The sequence below is a fragment of the Pinus tabuliformis genome, chromosome 4_1, assembly GCF_031772625.1.
Source record: "Pinus tabuliformis cultivar Carrire ecotype Pingquan chromosome 4_1, CPIR1, whole genome shotgun sequence".
Classification (NCBI taxonomy): domain Eukaryota; kingdom Viridiplantae; phylum Streptophyta; class Pinopsida; order Pinales; family Pinaceae; genus Pinus; species Pinus tabuliformis.
Genome location: NC_142303.1, coordinates 52735993 through 52760653, shown reverse-complemented (window position 1 = coordinate 52760653; position 24661 = coordinate 52735993).

Below are 24661 nucleotides of genomic sequence, written 5' to 3'. Positions count from 1 at the left end.
AACTTCAGATTTGTCCCTGAGAAGATACACCCAAGTATACCGTGAGAAATCATCAATAAATGTAAGCACATACCTTGCTTTGTTGATGGAAGGATGAGGAAAAGGCCTCATGAGATCACTATGGATCAGATCTAGAGGAGAAGATGCTCTGTGAGTCTTGCCGGTGTCAAACTTTTCTCTAGGATGTTTGCCAAGGACACACCCTTCACAAACTCCTTTGGAGAAACTGATATTTGGCAAGCCTTCCACCATCTCATGCTTGCTTAGCTGCTGCATATACCTGTAATTTAAGTGACCAAACCTCTCGTGCCAAAGCCTACTACTATCATCAGCATGTGTAAGCAATAAGGAGGATTCAGATTCAATAAATTCAGAAAATGTATACAGTCTGGCTCCATTGTTTACCTCACCGATTGCAATTTTGGAGATGCTATGTAGGTCATATATGTTCACTGCATCTGGAGTGAATTCCACTTTCTTTCCGGTGCTGGAATGAGTGATCTAATAAACTGAAAGCAGGGTTATCGAAAGTTTTGGAACATGAAGCACATCTTCAAAGCTTCCGTGTAAAAGTTCCACTCTACCTTCTCCGGTGACCTCAATAGGTGAGTCATCTCCCATGAGAATGGGAGGTCCTTTGCATGCATCCAAAGAATAGACTTCCTTTGCAGCAGCCATATGATGTGATGCACCAAAATCTATAATCCATGCATCAGGGGAAGAATTAATTGCAACTAAAGCATGAAAATTGTTACCTTTCCCGTGTGGCGGATCCTCAGTTTTCTTCTTGGCGCCCTGAGGGATGTGGTCCCCAAGGTTGTGCTTCTGAAGGATTTCTGCCATTTGGCCAATTTGTTTCTTCATGCAAGAGGATTCTGGATGGAATCCTCTTTGACAGTAGGTGCATTTGTTTCCTTTCTTCCCTTTCTCATTTATCGAGCTGGAGGAGTCATTGAAGGGCTTGGTGTACCCTTCCTTCTTTGGATGGGAATGCACTTTTCCTTTGTCTTTTTGTTGCTGATTTTTCTGATTTGAATCAGATCTGTGATTTTTATTGTGGCTGCCATCATGCACAGCAAGTGCATGCGCTTTTGGAGGTTTGATTTTCCCCATGCCAATTAGTTTATCTTGCTTAAAAGTAAGGGACTCCATGAACTCTTTGAGAGAAGGCATAGTGTAGGATTTACCTGTTGTGAGCCTTACTGAATGAAATGTAGACACAAAGACGGAGTATTCCGATCCGAGCTTTGACATAATAGAGAGAACTTGGTGAGTCTCCTCCTTGGATTTGTAAATTCCACAACCCTTGAGTTGCAGCAATAGATCATTATATTTGGTGAAGAAGTCTTGAATGCTGTCATAGTTCCGTGGATCAAATGACAACAGTTCCACTTTGAGCAGATGTTCTTTCATCTCATCCTGTTTCCCGTAGAGCTCTTCAACCTTTTTCCAAATCTCATTGGGAGTATTGCAGGTAGATAGATGAAACTGCAACTCTGGGGAGATGCACATGCATATGGATCCGCGGGCCTCATCCATGCGGTTGAGGTACTTGGATTTCTCTATGGCTGAAGTGGGTTTCACTTTTGTAGCCATGGTAATCCTATACAACCCTTTTTGACGAAGGTATCGAGCCATTTGGTCCTTCGATTTGTGATAGTTGTACGATGTTAGGATCGATGCTTTGGGAAACTCCATTTTTCTATCGATATTTGATCTCCAAGTTGTAATACCTGCAAAATAAAGTACTGGTGCGCCTTTTATTTTGCAACCTGTGGGCTCTGATACCATGTAAATGTGTTAGAAAACCTGCACAGATGAATCTAACTAGTAAAGGTTGAACACACAGCTTTGCAGAGCAAAAACACTAAAAGAAAATCGAAAGAACAAAAGAATGATTCATTAGAAAATAGGTTACAATACTCATGATATAGTATTACTGGGTGAAGATCCCAAGGTAATGCACCATAGTGGTGATCAATGAGAGGATTCAACACCTACAACAAGTTCTGGAGAGAACTAGCTAGTTGCAGAGCAAATCAGGGAGTAAATCATGCAGAAGAACTAGCTAGTTGCGGAGTTAAAGAAGGAGCAAATCAGGGAGTAAATCATGCAGAAGAACTAGCCAGTTGCGGAGTTAAAGAAGGAGCAAATCAGGGAGTAAATCATGCAGAAAGAATCTTGCATGTAGTCCCATGCTCTAACTAAGTGTCCACATGTAGGTGTGTAGTACCTCCAACACAGTCTTGGTAGCGAAGTGGGAATGGAAGAAAATGTGAGTTAACATGGTTACTGTAGAACCTAGAAAGGAATGAGGAGAAACACATCAAGTCCATGTTATTTTTTTATGAGAAACAAGTCGAGTCATATGATTAGCAGCTTATATATGGCAAGAAGAAGACCCAACCTACATTTGAACTATAGTCTTTTTCTATGCACTCTCGCTTTGCGAGGATTTGAGTAAAAATTTATCAACTTGCATTCCATTACATCGTTATGAATCTGAGCAATTTGGTTTCCAATGAGCTTTAGTGCGTGTATAATACTTCAGAAAGAGAGGACTACATTGAAAATACTAGAGCAGAAACCTGTGAAGGTTCAAAGGTGACTAAAACACTTACCTGTTGGGCCTCTACAAATTGTAGCCTTAAAATTGAGTTGTCTTTTGTGCGACTTTTTGGAAGCTCTTCTGGTGGGTTTTTTCAGGTCTAATTTCTCTAAAATCCAGTAGGAATTTATTGAAATCACAAGTTTGATGGGTAACCATTGCAAAATCAAAGTGCCCGAGAGGTTTTTTAGGGTGCATACAGTCACAAAACTAGTTTAAGTAACACAAATCAAGATTTCACCTCAATTTTTTCTGCCAATTCTGGCACCGGAAAGTCCAAAAAATCACACTAAAAACAACTCCGCCTTAAAATTGCATAGGTGTCTTGAATGTTTGCCTCCGGTGGTGAAACGTGCAAGCCAAAAGATGCATGTAACCATTCACATTGTGGCTTGGCCAAGTGGCGAAAATATGTTGAGCTGAATGCTAATATTAAAAAAATTAAAAACAAAACAACAAGTCTGCAAGGACTTGCGCTACGCCAATTGCCCTTGTTTAATATAAAAGCGATTGTTTTTTCTTTAAAAAAAGTTGTCCAATGCAAGGAAGACAAAGTGTGAACTCCCAAAAAAATTGAATTAATTGTATGGAAAGAAACAAAGTGCTCGAGGTGTTGGTCGCTTATTATACCTGCCGAACGTATTCAATTTTTCATTGACTTGCTATTAGTTTTTCTTTGACTAAAAAATTTAAAATCTATCCAAAGTTTAACATTATTAAATTAAATTTATTATTTTAAATAAAATTTATTTCTATTTATCTCAAATATGATTGGTTGAAATGTCTCCCCTCTTATTGTGTAATTATAACAATAATTGACTTTTGTATACTCTATTATTAATTACTATGTACTATATCACTAATTACCATGTACAATAAATATAAATAATTTGAAAAATAATATTATATATTAATTAATATGTACCATAAACACAAATGGGTTGTAATTAAATTAAAAAATTCCATTTTCGAGTGTTGAATAGACAATTTTTATGGGTTTTATTTTTTAATTAAAAAAATAATTTAAAAAATATAAATTTGAAAAAAATATGTAAAAATAACATGTGTACAATTTGTACAACTCTCATTATATCAATCTATACTCTAATGACATGACATGTGTACTATAATATGAGCATTATATAAAAAAATTTGTCATCATTCAATATTAAATAATTATTAACTTGTTATCATTCTCTTAAATGTCAATTATATATATAACCTTTATCTATAAAAAAATGTTTAATTATATTATAAAAAAAAGTTAAACAAATATTCATATAACTCATTTTACAATTTTATTATTGTTTGGAATACATATAACACATTATGACATTAAAATATTTTATTAAACTAAGTGGCAGGGAGCACTAACTATGCGGCTTTATTGAAGTACATATTAATTAACGAGTACAAATTCTAAAGAGGATGAAAATGATTGACAATTATATGAGTTAAAAAAATAATGATTTGGAATTTTTAAAGTCCATATACATTTCCATACATTAATATAAAATTGTAATGTCTTTAACCCCGAATTTTATAGAGTTACCTCATGTCTAAATGGCATTAACACTTAACAAATCGGATACCATTTTTTTTAAGTGTGATATAGGCAATAGAGATGAGGTTTTGTAAGAAAATCATCGCATTTACTAAGCAATTCATCTTATTTACATGGTCACATGCATTCTAGATGATAGGCAGGGAAAATTTTAGGGGCTAATATTCGCCCACGGGCTAATTTTCTATACTTTTTCCAAAAAAAAAGATACGCTAATTTCCATTTTTTTGTAAAAATGATTCGCCCAAATTTTATAAAATGAAATTATTTTACCATAAAAATTGCCAAAAAAATTATATATAGACTATATATAAATATTATAAATTTAAATATTTTTACAAAAATATCTCCAAACATTTTATAGATTTCATATTATGGACTAGTGGGATTCGCCAAAGTTTCTAAACTTTAAGATAAATTTCCATCCTTAAAATTTTCCCTGATGATAGACCATTGATTCTTTTAATTTTAGATGATTGCTTTATGGATTATTATCAATATGGGTTTTTCTTAATTTTGGATTTATTTAGAATAATTTATTTAGTATAATTTTCTATGTGTAAAATTTGAAAAAGGTTTGTAATTTAAGATATATGATCTTTTTTGGTATCTGATAGATTTGAGTTTAATATAGATTTATGTTAGTTATATAATGTTGAGTATGTAAAAAAGTATACATCTTTTTTATCTTTCAGGAACACACTAATAAAATGTTTACATAGAGTCAACATTATAATATATACAGAGTCAACATTGAATTAATTTACTCAATATGATCATTGAAATGTTTTATCTATGACTTGGGAAATTGTAATACCTCTTGAAAATTAAAAGACATGTGACACAATACGTTGATATAAATATTTATTTTCAATAATTGAATAAGAAATTATTTTTGGCATTTTAGTCCTCTTAGAAATATGTTAAAGGCTAACATGTGAGATTAACTCCTAACCGTGAGGAAAACAATTGAAATTAGTTATGCCTAGAGGGGCGCGAGAAAAAAGGAAGAAATCCTCCTTCTGTCATTATTATTCAGAAATAATATTTGACTTCAAAAAGAATATTTGACAGAGATAGACCACTAGTAAAAATTATCATGACTGAGATAGACCACTAGTAAAAATTGGCATGACTGAAGATAAATGCCATGTGGTGGATTATGTGAAAAGAAATATGAGAGATAAAGACAATTACTTTGAAAAGAAAACCAATAGGAGAGAAAAACTGGTTTGAAACCCATAAGATTATCTAGACGTTGCTAAGGGGTTTAGGAGGTGAATTCTAAACAAAGATTTCTGCATAGTTTTCGTGATAGCTAGGAGTGGAGCTCAGGGGGGACCAACAGAGAGTTGGTTCAAGGTTGGGAGGAACGTGGAAGCCTTTAATCTATTTCCCAAAGGAACTTAGATAAGTACAAGATTACTTGATTTATGAATAGTAGGAAATTTTGATTAAGAAGATTGTTTTCTTTAAAGAAAAAAATTTGATTAGATGATTAGTGTGAAAGTTGTTGGCTCTGGAGTCCTAGATTGTCAAATGAATATTTCATTAATGTTAACCATTGGGTTTAAATGTATAAGTAGTAAAATATGTTAATGTTATTTGGTGATATATGTTGTTACAAGTAATGAAAGGTGCCCAGGAGCTAGGACAAAGTCCTTCAGGTCACTGGAAGCAGAAAACTGTTACATAGGAATTTCTATGGGAATTATTTTTCTAAGTGAAAATAACATAAACAAAATAAAGACAACTTAAAATTATTGGCCAGGCAATTCTCCAAACAAAGAAAGTACCAGGTGGTATGGTTGGTTATTCATAGACATATATAAAGCTAATTATGGGACTTACAAGTATTAGGAAAAGTGTTTTTGAAGTAATACACTAGAAAGAATTACATATATGCTCAAGTTAGAAGTGAAAGCTTGCATGAACAAATTCTTTCTTCATAAGCCAAGCACCAAAATCCTGAAGAGAGGAGGGTTAGGGTTCAGAAGACTAAAAGTGGTCCCCCGTTACAAGGTCCACTAGGTTTCTAGCCTAGGTGTATATATATATATATATATATCATAAAAACTATGGTACTGTAATTGCATAACAAAAAAGAAGTGAAATAATACATATGATAATTCCTGGAAGAGTAATAATATACTTCTATACATTAAATATCAGAGGAAATCCATATAGATATATCTAGTATAGTTCAGATGGAACATTAACTAAGCAACTGCAGTGGAAATTGAAAATGCTAAAAACAATTAAACTAGCATTCAATTCAGAGAGAGATTCTGGAAGAAAGAAATTTAGAACCTATAGGTCTATTCAATAAACTCTTAAAACATAATGTGGTGACCATATTTTATCCAACATGTTAAGAATATGAGATGACAATTTTACAAGAATATAAATACTTTTATATATTCATTATGTAAGTGTGCAAAGAAAAATCACTTTTGCGGCTATATGCATTCAACCATTGGAGGGAAGGAAACCCTCATATATAAAAGAATTATAAAACTATCACATAAAAACAAGAATATAGGTACTGAGTTTTCTTTTTAAAATATTTACAAGATAATTGTCTACAAGGGTCGAGACTTTTCCCTTAATGATCTTTGCAATACACAAAAATAAGACGTAGCACAACTACAATCAATCTTGGGTCTAAAACTTTTAACCCTAACTTGTAATATCAATAAGTTTGGAGTAAACCACAAGGACATAACAACATGATACATTTGGCAAGAAGTAAAGAAATAAATGAGCACCTATAGCCCTAAGGTGGGATGAAAAACATCAAAAGACAGAGACACCTTTAACATCTGAAATTCTGACTCCATGGGTGTATACTTATAAGACCATGGAGCAGAATTAGTGTCTATTATTTCCCATCATCCATCAATGTCATAATTACGAACCATTAAATAAACCATAGTTCGTTTTATCCAAACATGATATGGAGTTATTAAAGCAAGGTTGCCCCTGCTGGGGGTGTCATTTATCAAGGCATTTGCATAGAAAGAATTCCACATGATTACCATACCGAGAAAACGAATGGAGAAGGAGTTGGCCCTCGTTGAGAGGTGTGTCAAGCATCACACTTGTTGATTCACATGATTAGCATGGAAATTATTCAACTCACACAGGAGGGTTAACCTAACCTAGTCCTCTCATAATAAATTCTTGCCTAAGATGACAGTACGAGAACATCGCGGTAGTCGGTTATGCACAGGGAAGTATTGGTAGATGGCGAAGGGATTTCTAATTACAAGAATGGTGTATGACAATAATTACATGAAGCTAATTTATGGTCACTAGTACCTAGTAAAGAATGTGGGTATTGATTGAGGTGCAACCTCTCACACCTGTCTCCCTTTTAACCTCACATGCAAAGCGGTGGCAGTTTAAATGTTGCTCAATAATGGTCATCCCCTTATTATAATTGCATGGATAGTTCACAAGGGCAGTGGCTCAATAGTTATACATAGGGTGGAATTTGAGTTTTAATGCTACTAGTTTCTCTCGGGCCTCCGCACCAATTATATCTCATCCCTGATGGAGATGACCCTTAAGTTCTTTCACAGTATCAAAACTCTTTGCTTCCTAATTTCTTATTTGTAGAATTTTGGTTGGTTTGCTACAGTGTTGGAACATCGAGCCAAGGTCCATGTTCTTTGTGTTATTTCTTCACAATATAGATATCGAGCCTGCTTTTGAGCTGGTGTCAATGCTCTCCACTACGTCGCTTCAGGTACTCGAACCGTTGGGGATTTCATTCTACTTCCTAGTTCTCATATGTGGGGTATGGTACCGAGGCACTTTCTCAATTTGGTTTTGAAGTCTTCCTGTTGGGTTCATTCTCTATCTGGCGACAAGGTCATTATGTGCTATAATTGCCTTGGTTTCTAAAGTCATATCACTGTCAATTCTCTCTATTTAGCCAAACAATTGCACTCTATGTGGGAAACTATCCAGGAAACTCCTTTTTTCTACCCCATCGCTCCATTCTAGCCCTTCCAGTGTGTTGTCAATTTTGGGTTTGGTTAAACAATGTCTCATTATATACCTATCATCCCTTAAGGTGGTGTAACTACTCTATTTTTTTTTGGGTGGTTGGATAATTATTTGTTTTGGGGTTCTTCATTGATCATCAGTTCATGTGTAAGCCTCTGGGAAATATCATTACCTATAGTCTTCTCGTTGTTTTCTATTATCACCTTAAAGTTACAAAAGGCCTTCCATTGTGTTAGTACCTTATATTATAGTAGTCAAAAACAAGTTTTATCTTTTCAATTTATTTTGGCAAATGTGTAAAGGGTGGGATATGATCTCTTAGAAATTAGGCTGTTGGTATTAGTGTAAAAATAAAAAATTCATTATTGATGTAGTTATGTCAAAGTGTGTGAAAGATCATGTAAATAGTTATTAATTCCCTAAGAAGTTGAGTTAAGTGGGTCTAAGGTCATGTCTCATAAAAATCACGAGTAAGGTCATAGTGTCTTGTATTATTATCATTGGCACATATTTGTAGGGTCAGTGTGGTCATTTATGGTGTTAAATTATATTGTGCCATGACATCATCACCAGTACAACAGTTATGAGACGTGCGTTACGCTTCTGACAACTGCTGCATTTTCATGATTAAGGTTCAAAATCACAATCATTGCCCTTGGAAGTTGGGTTTTGTCACCATGGGAGTTCAAAGGCTTGTTGAACATCCAAAAATACTAGAGAGCGTTTCATTCTTCCATCGAAAGCTTGCTAGACATCGCTTGGGGTTTGTTGCACAAAGTTTGCAGGGGAGGCACTGCACTGAGAGACAGTCGCTGCGTTTTATATTTTGGTTTGTGTAAAAATTTTAAACTTTGCTTTCCACTTATATCCTGGAGTCTGACAATTCCTTATAAATGATCTGGAGTTTCACAAGCCTTGTTGTTGTTGCCTTAGAGTATCAAGAAGCCTTTTCCTCATGCGCTACACTTTCTTGTTGCAAGCGTATTTTCACCATATCTCTTAAGCCTTGTACCCATTTTCCATGAAATTGTTATAGGCGATGCATGGGGATGAGATGAGTAAACTCACTTAATTTTAGGTCAAAATGCTTCACGAGTTTTGAGAAATTAGCCACCATCATCCACAACCATTTTTAGATTTTATCGAAATCTGTGAGTCAGATTTAGCCCAAATTATTTGTGGAGAATAATTATAATGATATTAACCTGCTGACAAACAATTAGCTCAATCATGTTGACCATTTAGGAGATATTATAAAAATATCAGTTGTTGTGCTCAGACGTTGTGATTTTACTATAGGTGGAGTTTTTGAGAGATGGAAGCTTTGTAGAAGGACAAGAGGTTTCTCAAAGGGAAGGTGATGATGTCAAAGATTTTTCCCGCATGCATCGATCATTGAGCAATTCAAAAAGTGATCGGAGCTATATGAACCATAAATTCGCCACTCTTCTTTATTGCGTTTCTGCTGGGCTAGGAGGTTGTGTAACGACGATGTTGCGTTTCCACACATTCAGCCTTTTGACCGTGAAGTTCATGTCTAAAAATTATTTCATTAGTTTTTATGGTCATGGTTAATGTTTTGAGGCATATAAGGACTTTGAAACTCAATTTAGAATTTGTATTTAATGTAAATTTGCTTGAAAAATCCTTGGTCAAATAATTCCTAGTTTTTAGAAAAGAAGTTATATATTCGCTGCATTAGGCATAAACATAAATCCTTTTAGGGAATTCAGTTCCTAGAGGTGGTAACTGATTGTATTTGATCTATTTATGATTTAATTTTTATGAAGTAAGAGGTTGGTTAGGGTTTAGAAGAAGAGATAGTTTGTATTTCATTTTTCTAATATATTTTTTTAGTGAATGAAAAGACGGAGGTCTGATTTTACAGGGATTTCCTATGTCAGCTACTAATGGTGATGTGATTCTTTGTATTGTAAGTTTTCTCTTTGTTATTATCATGCCATGAATGTATGTCTTCCTGTTTATCCAAGCAAGGATTTATCTCAGAATACGCTGTCAAAGTGCTATGTTATAGTTTGCTAAACGATTAATGCATTTCCTCTTTTATGATATTTAAAATTCATCCTTCAAGTTAGTTGTTGTCATTTTTCATCATTCTTATGCTCACCCTTCTACAACGAATTTAAACAAAAACACCAGAATAACTGGTTACCTTGCCCCTTTAGAAAGATCCCTCATATCTTCATCTTCTCACTCGAAAATCATCAAGCTAACATGACTCCATGCCCAATGGATCTTTATTCTCCTTGTTACACAACATTTTGTCACTGTCCCTGTACTCCCCATCCATGATCCTAGAGGATGTCTACAGTGAACTCTACATGCTTTCCCATCATGAAGAAACTCCTAGTATGTCCCTCTTCATGAGAAGAATAATTCCCATTTGCATTATTTCCCAAGAATCTTCGTTTTATCCCAGTTTACAAGACTGACGCTACTGCCCAGTTTCCTCCTCGCCCTGATTTGCAGAGATTAAAACTATCCCTAGAGCCATACGGAGCGACTAAGCCATTTCCAGTCGTGTTGATCCTATTTTGGTGAGTTTTCTAAATATGGAGTTGAAGCTTCTAGCTCTAGAAGCTTCATAATAGAAGTCTGATAAATGGTTGGGCTGGATGGAGCCAAATAATTTAGTTTGGGCTCCTTTCCCCTATTAGGATGGAACAAACTCAAGAGATAAGACCTTCTCCCATGATGAGAGGAACCATCTCCCATCCATCCAAGCTATATAAACCTCTCTTTTCCCAAGCTAAACTAGCTTTGGAGTGAGTTTGAATGATCAACAAGACATATAGCTTGTAGCTTCCTAGTGCATGCTTGAGGGAGAATAGTGTGTTTTGGTTTGGTTTGAGACTAGAGGGAAGAGGCCTTAAAACTTCCATTGTTGGGGCTATCCATGAGATGCTAGCAGAAGTGTGGGAACCCAGATATGTCGAAGGAGACCAGCGACGTCAAGGCATTGGTTGTAATCTCTTTCTAATTTATATGAATACAAATGTTGATTGATTTCCTACATGAAGTATTATTTTACATATTTATGGCTTAATGTTCCTTGACCTGTTAAGTAGGTTTAATACAATATTGAATGTTATCACGTTTGTTGTTGTTGTTTGTTTGCTTGTTTCAGGTATTCGAAGGAAGGAAACAGAAGATAGTTGGAGTGAGGAAGCAGGATCATCACCAAGCGAAATAGCGTTCTAAGAGGCAGGCCTTCTTAATTGATTCTAGCTTAAGGATATTTTCCATAGATTGTTTTTTTGTGGCTAGACCCTCTCTCTCGGTGTTAGGCCTCTATAATACTAGTGTAACCCCTTATTTTTATTAGTACAACCCCCTTATTATATTGTTGTACACATGTAGTCCCCATATTGTTATTATTGTGCCCTTACATTATTATTGTTATGTCAGCTCTGATTATATTATGACCCCTTAGACTCATATATATAGAAAGGAGGTCTTGTCATTTGTATCATCGAAGAATTGTTCATTTGTGTAATGTAAAGGAGGTTGCCCCCTTGAAGAGGCTGAATTCTAAGGTGTTCAACTATCTTTTCTATCTTTTTGTGAGCTGGTTTCATAACATTTGGTATCAGAGCTTTGGATTCTAGGGTTTCGCTGCTCCAAACAGGTCATCGTGGCATTTGTGCTATAATTTTTTTTTTAATTAATTAATTTTTATTTTATTTTATTTTATTTTTTTTTTATTTTTTAGTTTTATTTATTTATTTATTTTTATTTTTATTTTTATTTTATTTTATTTTTATTTTTATTTTTATTTTATTTTATTTATTTATTTATTTTTTTTGTGAAGTTTAAGACGCTAACAAAAAAACCCATTTGGGCTGAAATCGTTGTGAACCTCAGGTCCAAATTTCAAATCTTTTAGCGCTATATTTGTGGAGATATGATCTGAGGAAATTGGCCTTTTTGTAGACTCCCGAATTACATTCCAAACAGGGGACCTGGGGAAAATAGTCATAACTTTTGTTTTGAGCATTAGATTGAAATTTTATAAGAAGTTTCAGAAAGAAGACAGACTGTAGTTTCCTATGTATATTTTCAGATCCTAAAGTCAAAATAGTGACACGTGGCACTTCATACAAGTTCGCTCTTCTGAAAAGGTATATAATCAGGTCATTTTGGGAGATTGTGCATAACTCTTTCTTGGAGAATCTAAATTCTATCAGACTGGTGGCATTGGAAAGAGGACGCAGAGGGCTACTATAGGTCGCAATTTCAAAATTGAAAGATCTGAAAGTACAGAGTTATAGTCATTCCAAGGTCGAGCTCCTAAAATCAAGAAAAGGTGATATGAGGAAGTTTGATGGAAAGGATCTAGTAAATTCAATACTACATATGGAGCAATATTTTGATCTACATGGTGTACCACTATTACAAAATGTATGTATTGCATCTTTATATTTAGAACCTGATCAATTTTTATGGTATAAAGGGCTTTGTTCTCGTAAACAACTTTTTACGTGGTCAATTTTCACGGAGGAAATGATATCACATTATGAGGATACAAAGAGCAACACCTTCTTTAGAGCAACACCACAACAATTGGAAAGAGTAAAAGGGCTTTGTTACAAAGTGGAAAGTAAAATTATGGCAACAAGGAAGTCTCCCCTCACAACTATAATAATGGAAGTTTTGTTTCTCTTAGTCTTCTACAACCTACAAGGGTTACACCACAACAGTTGGAAGAAAAAAAAAAGAAGGGCTTTGTTACAATTGTGATAGAAAATGCACTAAAGGTCATAAGTGTGCTGAGAAGAAATTATTTTACATAGAGTATGAAGAGGAGGAAGAAAAGGATCAAGAAACATCAAAAGAAGAGGATATGTGCCAAGACCAAACCCTAGAGAAAGAAGAGATGAATCCGACCATATCTTGTAAAGCATTGGCAAGAATTACCACTCCTCAAACTCTCAAGATAGAAGGACATATCAAGAAGAAAAAGGTTCAAGAAGTGAAATATCACATTGAGAAAGAAGAAATGAATCCAACCATATCTTGTAATGCATTGGCGAGAATTACCACTCCTAAAACTATCAAGATAGAAGGACATATCAAGAAGAAAAATGTTCAAGAAGTGAAAGATCACATCGAGCATCAAGAAATGAATCTGACCATATCTTGTAAAGCATTGGAAGAAATTACCACTCCCCAAACTCTCAAGATAGAAGGACATATCAAGGAGAAGAAGGTTCAAACAGTGAAATATCAGGAAGAAAAGTATCAAGAAACATCAAAAGAAAAGAATACTCACTAGGAACCAACCCCAAAGAAAGAGGAAATGAATCCCACCATATCTTGTAATGCATTCGTTGGAATTACCACTCCTCAAACGGTAAAGATAGAAGGACATATCAATAAGAAAAAGGTAATAGTGTTTATTGATTTGGGTAGTACCCATAATTTTATTAATTTTAAGATAGCCAAGGACTTGAATTGATTCCTAGATCCAAAACTAGAGTGTCAAGTGACGATTGTAAGTGGAGGAACCATAAATTTCTCTGGAAAGTGCCATAATATCCAACTATCCATGGGAGAATATGTATTGAATAGCCCAATGTTTTCCATTCCAATGGGTGGTGCTGATGTTTTACTAGGAGTCCAATGGCTACAATCCTTAGGTACAATATCTTTTAATTTTCAAGAACTTTTTACGAAATTTTCTTTGGAAGGAAAGGAAGTTGAATTAAGGGGAATCATAGGTAAACCAGGAAATATAATCAACTTTGATGGAATGACAAAGCTTCTAAAGAAATAAGAACGAGGCATAATTGCACAATTATATTCGCTAACTATTCGCACATCGAAATCATGTATTTCTCCAGATCTCTAAAATGTCTTGGACAATCATTCCAAGGTATTTAAGACTCCCAAAGGTCTCCCACATATTCGTGATCATGATCATGCTATTCATTTTATTGTAGGATGTGTTCCTCCAAATGTCAAGCCTTATAGATATCCATATGCCTAAAGGAGTGAAATTGAACATATGGTTGCAGAAATGGTAGAGGTTGGTACAATTATCCAACTAAATTTGATAAACAAAGGAAGGTATGAATGGAAGAATGGCGAAGCAGGGTGGGAACTCATTCAAAAGTTTTTGAATATCCTAGTTCCAGCAATATTGCCAGAACTTGACAAGGAAGGAAAAAGCATATTGGAACCTGAAGCATTTACAGAATTGAGAAGTCGACAGCTACCAAATCGATCAATTTCAAAGCATCTCATCAAGTGGAAGAACTTACTTGTTGAAGATTTCACATGGAAGGACAAGAATTTTATATAGAAGCATGAAGAACTACTCAAGCGTTGAGGACAACACTTTTTGAGGAGAGGGGCATGTTAGGCCCCTATACTACTAGTGTAACCCCTTATTGTTATTAGTACAACCTCCTTATTATATTCTTGTATCCATGTAGTCCCCATATTGTTATTATTGTGCCCCGTAGAAGTCCACTATTGTTATTATTGTTATGTCGGCTCTGATTATATTATGACCCCTTAGACTCCTATATATATAAAGGAGGTCTTGTCATTTGTATCATTGAAGAATTGTTCATTTGTGTAATGTAAAGGAGGTTTCCCCCTTGAAGGGGTTGAATTCTAAGGCGTTCAACTATCTTTTCTATCTTTTTGTGAGCTTGTTTTATAACACTCGGGCTAGAGGAATTGTTTGTGTCCACACTGAGAATTTACCTGCACCACAAATTGGCAACCATACTGGGGAGCCCATCCTTCTGTTTGATTGATTGTCATTTTATGGTTTTGTGTGAACTTTTCTAGTATCACAATTTCCCTTTAATGTTATCTTTTTTTCCTGGTTTACTACTCTGAACCTGAAATTTACAGTGGAAAGTCTAGTTTTAGCCTTTGAAAATTTTTATTTTTTCCTTGAATCCTTGGTTAGTGCATTTATTTTTCTGATAGTCGCACCGATCAATGTGAGTTTCTCAAAAACAGTCACACCAACCCCCTTCTGGCACTTGTTTTCAGTTAGGCAGTTGGGCTGATTCCTGTAGGTGAAGGTCAGGGTTTCCCCTAGATCATAGCTAGTGTGTCTTGCCCTTCTGATTTATGCTTCTCAGCTTGTTTTGACTGTGTTCTCCCTGGCTAGAATGCTCTTTTAGCTTGGTTTATATGCTTGTTTGATTTTCATTTTCTTCACTTGGTTTCTTGAGTTCTTGGATGGTTTATAACCCTAGGGCATCTAGGTTGTCATCCATTCACTTGTTTGTGTGCTCAGCAAGTCAAGTTGATAGTCAAGTTACTCCTTGCATTTTGTGTGTGAGTCCTTTTGTTGCTTTGATTTCCATTTAACAAGTTTGAAAAGTTTCATTTGTTGTTTGAGCGTCTCTTTTTGGGCATAGATCACATTGCTCATCTTGTTTTTGGTTGAGTCTTTGCATCATTAGTTTGAAAGGAATTCTCTTTTGTTCTTTGCATTTGCTTGCGATTGATTGTATTGGAAATATTTCATTGAAGTGTGAAGTGTTTGTGAAGCATTCGTTTTCTCATTTCATTAAAAAATACGTAATTCTAGTCTACTGAATCAATATGTTACATTAGTTAGCATCATTGAAGACTAGAGTTGTATTGTTATTTGCATTGGAAAAGAAATGAATTCTATTTACTAATGAAAGGACTACTTGAAGTGTGTTTGATAGGAAAGATAGAAATTGGCAAGTTTTTTTCATCATTTTGTTTTCAAAAGAAAAATAGTAAAAAGGTCATTTTGCTTTCGATTGCTTGTTTTGTTGCATTGGAGTGTGTTTTCTACTCTCATTAGTGTAAACAATTCATCGAATTGAAAGGGTCTTGTCTCATTTAGCTGCATATAGGTGTCTTTCGAGTCACATTGATAAGGATTGAAAACCGAGACATAATTTCAAGATAAACTCTAAAATGTATTCAATTAACCTAAGGCGTATTTGAAACCTAATGATTACATTTAGAAGTTCTAGGCCAGAGACGTGTTACGACGTCTTTAAACCTAGCATTTGTCATTTGCTTCGGCACTAGACAACGCTAGTACAAACTTGTGCTCCCTGTATCGTCGTGTACATAAAGGGAGACCCCACTAGGTTGCAATCCTTTATCCATAAGAAGCCGAGTCTGCCACCTTGTAAACATGATACACCAAACACAACATTTGGGGAGATTGCTTACCTGTACTTCTCGGTTCGTCAGGAGGTATTCTGCAGTTCATGGTTACCTGGTAATCCTTTTTTCCTAGATCATACTGAGTAGTCATTTTCATCTTTTTGACTCCTTAAATATAAAAGATCACCCGAGTGCTTGTCCTTTCAAGCTCGTTTCAAACCGAAAGTGATAGAGTCACCTTTGCTTCTTTTTCGACTCTTAAAACATGAAAGAGCACCGGTTTTTTTTTGCATCTTAAAAAATTGTTCCCACAATCTTATAACATCCATGTTAGTATTTTTCTAGACCACATCGTGTGTATACCTTTAAACACATTTTAAAGCCTTGAAATCAATCTATCTTCTAGTTATTTGGGACAAAATCATTGTCACTGAACCAACTGGTTCGCCCAGTTCCTCTCCCTCTTCTATTTCTGAAAGATTGTCTGAGGAGCCTTTTCCTAAATTATAGTAGTCACTTGAGGACCAAGGTGTTGAACTTGGAATTTTTTTGAGTATTTAACCTTTCTCATCTCATCTTCCCCCTTGAGATACTGGGTCACTTTTGACATTGGCCTGGAATCTCCGGATAATCCTATCCAGACTCTAGAGAGTCGCTGACTTCTGAAGGTCAACTTGGACTAGTTGTTTATCCTCTTAATCATTTGTTCGATCCTATTGTGATATTACCTCAGCATCCATACAGTTAGTATGATCAGCTGGGTATTCCTTTGGAATTATCCCCTCGAACATCTTCGGTCATTTGTCGTCACTTGTTTTCACCCATGGAATCAGAAGGCAAAATCCCAGTCTCCTCTCTAGGTCACTCGGAAGTTTCCACTCCACGCACAATCAAGAAGCAGGAATATCTTTCCCTCCTAAATGTCTCCCTTACATGGGAAGCATTTTGACCAGTGTTCATCCTGAGTTACCACAGAATTACGTGACTTTAGCACAGTTGGTTTCCAGCACGCCTACTACCTCATCACTATATCACAAGCCTATTTGGGCATCTGCCACTATGCATACCTATGGTCTGTTCATTCAGAACCTGACCTCCCAACCGACTGTGCTTTTTGCAGTTACTTCAGTCCCGATGAAACCCACCATTCCAAATCCTCTTGTTTCATCGATCCAAGTAACCCATCTGGTTCAACCGACAATCTCGAGTCATGTCCCTGTCAGTTCTTTGATCCCTCCAATGATAGGTTAGGCTGTGCCACTGCCTGGGGGGAAAGTTTGAATGTTTCTATGATGTGTGGTACAACCAATGTGAGTGGCTCACAAGCTCACATGGTTGGAATAAACCAGCTCCCTTCAGGTTCCATTTTAAACCCTATTGGTCTTGCTGGATCAAGTAATGTCCAGTACCAATAGCCGAACTCTGTTGGTTCGTCTGGGTCAAGTATCATCCAGTACTAGCAGCCTAATGTGGCTCAGGTTCAGTACCAACCTCTTTATGTTCCATATGGTTCACAAGCGATGGTTAATCCGTTGTACATCCCTTAACCTGGACCTTATGTCTAGCCTAGTCCATCCATCACACCTGGTGGGTATGGGCAGAAATAGTTCGAGAACTTTCAAGGTGTCATTCCAGGAACTGTTCAAGTGCCTTTGCAGCAACAAGGATAGCTCCTATAGCAACAAGGGAAACCTTCATTGCAGCAAGGGCCATCCATGAAGTAGCAAGGCCAGATGATGTCGCATCAAGGACAACTGCAAAACTGCAGGGGCAACCCTCGCAACTGTTGCAACAAACCATGCAGCCGCGAGTGCAGTAAGCACTGTAATCCTCCCAGCCTATGTCTTCACAAGGTCAACCTCTGCAACTGCAGGGAAAACCTTTTTAGTCACAAGGTCAACCCTTGCAACAACAAGGTCAACCCAGGCAATAGCAACCCTTATACTCATATCAACAAGGTCAACGTGTGCAAGGGCAAGGCCAGGGTCAATTCCTACAGTAGCAGGCACAAAATCCTTATGTCCAAGGGTAGCAAGTGTAGAATCCTTACGTCCAAGGGCAGCAGGTCCAAAACCCTTTCGTCCAGGGGCAACAGGACCAAAACCCTTATGCTCAAGGACATCAGGTCCAAAATCCATATATCCAAGGCCAGCAGGCTCAACAACCTTTTAACCCATATGTTGCATCAATAGCCTATGGTCGGACAGTTTCAAGGCTTTCAAGGTCATAATCCTCCCTACGTGCAAGGTAACCTACAGTGGGGGCAAAATCAAATGCCATATGGACAAAATCCTCCACTATAGGGACAAAATCCTTACTAGTAGGAATGGGCCCCTCTAGTTGGGCCCCCTTATCGACCTCAAATTCCTTTCAATACCCGATTGCCATTCTTGGCTACTCTGGAATTTCCAGATGTGTCTAGACTCATGAATGACCCAATTCTTCATTCACCATACTGGCCTCCAGTTCCATCCAAGATTCCGAGAAATTTTTCGAAGTTTGAAGGAAAAGCGAAAGAGGATCCAGAACCGTACATGATGACATATCACCTCTGGTTCTCCTCTTACGTTGATGATTCCATTCGTCTTCGACTTTTCTAACGAACTCTTACAGGTGTTGCAGCCAAATGGTATATCGAGCTACCTCGAAATACCTATAATGACTTTAACACTCTCGCCATGGCCTTTCTCACACATTTCCAGCTGTCGATTCGCTATGAAACTGGCACCGCTGAAGCAAGACACTGCGGCTCACATCTTCGATCACATCCATGAATGGATACGTAGGCGCCGTCTGATTAAGTTTGAGATTGCTGATGAGTTGTTGACCGAGTGGTTCACCAAATCATTTAACAACAAAATTGCTGACGACATTTCTATGGGTGGATGCATCACTGAGGAACAAGCCATCGTAGGTGCCCATTATCTAGACCTCATCTATTCACAATCAGCACATTATATGATGTGCTACCCAATGCACCCAGATCATCATTTAATCTGACGACATCTAAGTCTCCAGTTACGCCTCCTGTTGATGGAGTAATTGGTTCAGTGACTTAGACCCCTGCAAAATCTTCTTCCAAATAGAAGTTGGTCTCCAACACTGCTCCCAATGATTCCTCTCATAATTCATTTGGAACTAATAAAACCTTGGAGGTTCACGTTGTCTAGTCTATCGCAGTAGATAAATCCTCTAAAGGTAAGAAGAAAGGCAAAGGCAAGGGTAAAGTCGATACCCCGAAACAGGGTCCTCCTAAGTCATCTGCTGGTGATGCTTTCAAATGAAAGCCCAAATATCCATGCCTCATGTGTGAGGAGGATCACTATACTAAGGATTGTCTTAGATGATCTGAAGTTAGTTGTTTGCTCAAAGGTACCCCAACTGTCGTGAAAGAGCCATTTCTGTCCCAGCAAACCTAAATGGTAGACTAGCCTCAATCATCTGCTTCGACAGGTTCACAGGTGTTCATGATGAGCACACCAATTAACGTGGCTACCAGGTCAAAATATTATCAAACTCCTACCCCAATAGCAGGGAAAGAGAAAGAAGGTACCCCTTCTTCTTCTGCCCCGTCCAGTTCCAGTCCTCTCCATATAGAGTGACCTAACCCTGATTTTTCCATTCGACCACCTTCTCGAGGTGTGCTATGAAAGTCCTCATACAATCCCAGTGCTCGAGCCACTCAACATTATAACATTGTTGAAGATTTGGATCAAACGTCATCAACAATGTCTGCTCTAGAGGTCCTTTAAAGATGTCCTTCTCAGCGGAAATCGTTACTGTCGGCTATTGGGGGTATTGATCCGGTTGGCTCTAATCTCATCTATTTTGACCTGGAAAACCACGTTTCGCATTTACCTCATTAGATTTCCACTCTCATTCAGGTAATCATAAATGAGAAAACCATTCATAGGACTGTCATCGATGAAGATTATTCTACCTGCATCATGTCTATCGCTTGTTGGAAGGCAATTGGTTCTCTTACTCTAAACCAGTCCCCTAACACTTTGGAAGCTTTTAATGGACACGATTCGTGACCATTCGGTGTCCTTCCCAACCTTTCCATTACTTTGGAGGGCAAGATAGTACACGTCGAAGTAGAGATTGTTGATGCTAATCTTAACTACAATCTTCTACTTGGACGAAATTGGACCCATGCCATGCATGCTGTAGCCTCCTCCCTTTTTCACGTGATTCATTTTGCCCATCAAGGAAAGAATTTCACAGTTGACCAACTATCCTTCTTTTCCTGTTCCTCTTCAGATGGAAATGTTTTGTATGTAAAGCACACTGGTGCTCCTTATGACAGTGTGGGGGCAGGACTCTTTAAAGATCTTGCCTTGATGGGCATTTTTCCACTCCCACCTCCTCATGTTGCCTTTGTCAACATGATTGCAGTCAAGTCTGATCTTTGGGTCATTCCTTCATCGGATCTTGTTGATATGTGGGGCGAAGTTATGCTATTAAGTCCCACCGAAATTAATTACGTGGAAATTATTTCGGATTCGCCTTCGGTATCCTCTGATCATCCTATTTTGAGAACATCTCTCGATGCATATTATCGATCCATGTGGCTTGGTTCTTCATAATCTCTCGATCCCTTAGCTGAGACTTTTCTTTTTGATGAGAGTATCATGGAAGTAATGTCTCTAGAGGAAGTACCTTGGAATGCCACTCATCATCGTTCCTCGTTCTTGCCTGGCCTGACGGTCATGTCTATGTGTCTTGAGCAGTTCTCTTCTCTGCTGCCTTTTGACTTGCCAGTTTCTCCTAACATTGTCAAGATCTTTCAGCTGGGGGCACCTTTAGCTCTTCATAGATTCAGGTTTTTTTCCCCTACCCGAGTTTTTCCTGATTTCCCATTATTGCAATGGGGTTCTCATGTTATGGCTCGTAACCCTCCCTCACCCAGGGGGGCATGGGGGCATAGCCTTGTATGAGTTCTACTATATTATTTGGCCGAGTCAATGCTTATTCGTCATGTCAATGGTAAAACTCAGATTTTATTCTGTGTTGATTGATTACCCGAGTCCAAGCATGGACTCCCTTAAAAAGTACTATGCTTAGGTCATCTTGCATGGCTACTTTTGTACAATAGTGTGTTATTCATTTTTGTACAGTGTGGTTTGGTGTGTTGTTTTGCAAGTAGATTTCCTGCTTATTATGTTTCTTCTTGCTTTGCAGATGTTGGTGTCTCCTCACATTGGTTTCGTTGATGGTGCTTATCGTAGTACCCGAAATCTATCATCCGCAGCATGGGCCATTTATGACCCCCATGGTGAGTTTATTGATCTTCAAGGTATTTCTCTAGGTCGAATAACTAATAACATAATTGAGTATAGCACAGTTATCGAATTGTTGTTAGAAGCCATCTCTCTTGACATCCGGGAATTGGTTGTCAACCTAGATTCATAGCTTGTTGTCCTTTAACTCAACAGGCAATATTCCATCAGAAACCCTCAAACATTGAGAATGTATCTACGTATTCGTCTATTGGAGAGAAATTTTGATTACATTACATATCATCATATTCCTAGAAACATGAATACATTAATAGATGCATTAGCTAATTATGTGCTGGATAGACATTTGTGGAACATGTAAAAACGCAAAATACAAAACATTTGTACCATAGTAAGCAAGGAAATATAGCATATATATATATATATATATATATATAGATATGTCAATAATGTTTGTCATACATCAAAACCCCAGAAAATAATATGTGTGTTTAAATACATCAATGGCTCATAGGCCTTATACATCTGTGGCTCACAGACCTAAAAAATGTGGGATGCTAGACCTATGAACTAAACAACATGATGCTCATGGTAGCATATAACTTCTCACACTACATGAGTCAACAGTCGATGGATCTGATCTAACACCCCCACTATATGCCTCTGATACTGGTGTGGGACATCATTCATCCAGGTATAATCTGGCATACCATGGGTCAATCCCTTAAGGTTTCGTGTGATATCCTCCTCATTATCACTTCCTTCCTAATAAGAAGCGACATTAGACTACTGAGCAACGCGCCTGGCAATTGGGGACATCTCGACAGGATGCTCTAGTCCAACATCTGCATTTATAAAATCGAGATATCATGAATACATATATCTCAAAAACAATAAAAAATAAAAAATAAAAATTGTTGATTTTTACCTCCATCATCATAATGCTCACCCTCTGGGAGCGGCATATCTGGATCACCACAGAAGTCGGTACTACTGTAGGTCCAATCCTCCACTATGATCAGCTGTCGTCATAGCCATGAGAAGAAGGTGGGCTTATAGGACATTTGTTGGCCCCCAATAATCCTTGGCATCAACGAACTCCAACAGACCATCCGTGGGTCTCGTGGTAACGGTGGTTCCACCTCATCTAGCTAGTAGTGAAATGGAGGAACCCGCTCTAGGAAGAAGGTCACTAAAACAGACCCATAGCAAAACTACTTCAGGTTTCCCGCCTTGGCTTTTGATAGTTGGCGCTTCATGTTTACCTTCATGGCTTCCGCCAAGTTGAAGATAGTTGGTGCCGTACAAATGATAGCATACTGAAACTTTGACTTGTTGGTCTCATGCTGTGCTTGGGCCCCAGCCACTCTGTTTATGGTCAACAGTAACATTCTCAACACAAGATCCCGAACAACGATGATCTCAATCTTGCCACTTTTTGATTTGAGTACTTCTGGGTAGTGTTCTGCATGTAGCATGGTCACACTGGTCCCAATCGGCCTTGACCCATATAGATTGACTGGCTCCCCTCTTCAAGACAGTCTTGTGATGAAATAAATGTTTGAAGTTTCCAACACCAGTTCTTGGTCACGGATCATGAAAACTTCCTGATTCACATCCCACAAACTGATCAGGTACTGTAGCAAGTCGGGTTGAGCTCGTCGACCTGGTGTAAGGAATAATTTGAGGAGCCCACAGTTCCTCAGAGAATTCAAGAAATTTGGGTCTATCATTACTTGAGTGTCAATATCCTCATGCTCACGTTCCTTCCAATCCACCATTTTTCACAATTTTTTCCTTGCAAAAACCATATAACCAAGTCAATAAACATCTTTGGCTAGAAAAATTTGGATTCAATCAGAAAGATTAGGCAAAACTTGAAAAAAAATTGTTCACGGCATTGAAGCGACTGTTTTAAAAATAGTAGCGCTGATGGCGCGCTTGACAGTCTTAATAACCCTCGATTGGTGCGATTCTGTGCCCAAAAAGTGCATCAACCGAGGGTGAATTTTTTTTGTAAAAATATCCTCAAAAAATCCAAAAATGGTTTAAAACAGGGAAAATAAGCATGAAATGGACCTTAAGGTCTTGGCTCTTACCTGCAACTGACGGTTCAACGAATGGCCTCCCGGATCTCTCGTAATCTGCTCCTGAAAAACTAGGGCACAAGTGGGTAAAAAGGTCTTTACACAAAGGTAAAATGGTAAATGGTAAAAAATAATTACTTTTTCCTCCTTTTATTCATTTTCATGAAATATTAAGGTTTCAAAAGTATTTTTGACCTATTTTTCCTCAGAAGCTGGATAATGCATTTACCTTTTGTGCAATGATAGGTGACGGATTACTGATGATGGTACTAGAGTCACATTTTAGCTCTTTTCTTGACTCGTAAAACTCAAATGAAAATATCACCGAGTATTTTTCTCTTTTTGACTTGTAAAAGAGAATAAAAATGGAGGGTCCACTTTCAAGCTCTTTTCCGACTTTTTAAACATGAAAATATTGTTGAGCTCTTTTCGTTTTGAACTTGTTAAAGGTTTCGAAACGTCATTCACCTAGTATACGTTTACCCCTTTTTTAGCTGGGATGAACTATTTACGAAAAAGGTACTCATTGACTGAAATGGTCAAGCGGTTCTCTCAAGTATCATTTTCTACCTTTTTGGGCTCAAGAGACACAAATGTACGAAAAGGGACCATGTGGAGTTTTCTTTTCCATGTCTTTTTCAAACTCTCTAAACATGAAAAAGATATTGAGTTACCCCTTTATCGGACTCATTAAAATATTAAACGACATTGGATTTGTCACCATGACAAACATGATATTTTCCTTCCTAGGGATCATTAAACTTACTATGTTGGATTCGTCCGAAGGATGAACTTACAGTGCAAGCACATGCTATCCCCTTCAAGATTACAATAAAAAATAATTGGGGTACTTTCCAGAAATGGTGCGGTAAAATTGGAAATTCTATCAGTCCTGTTGGTAGCTCACTCTTGAACATGACACTTTCTGCTTCATCTCGGGTTGGGATATCCTCCTTTTCATCATTGAAATTCCTGGGTTGGGCCATTCATTTTTGCCTTCCATTTA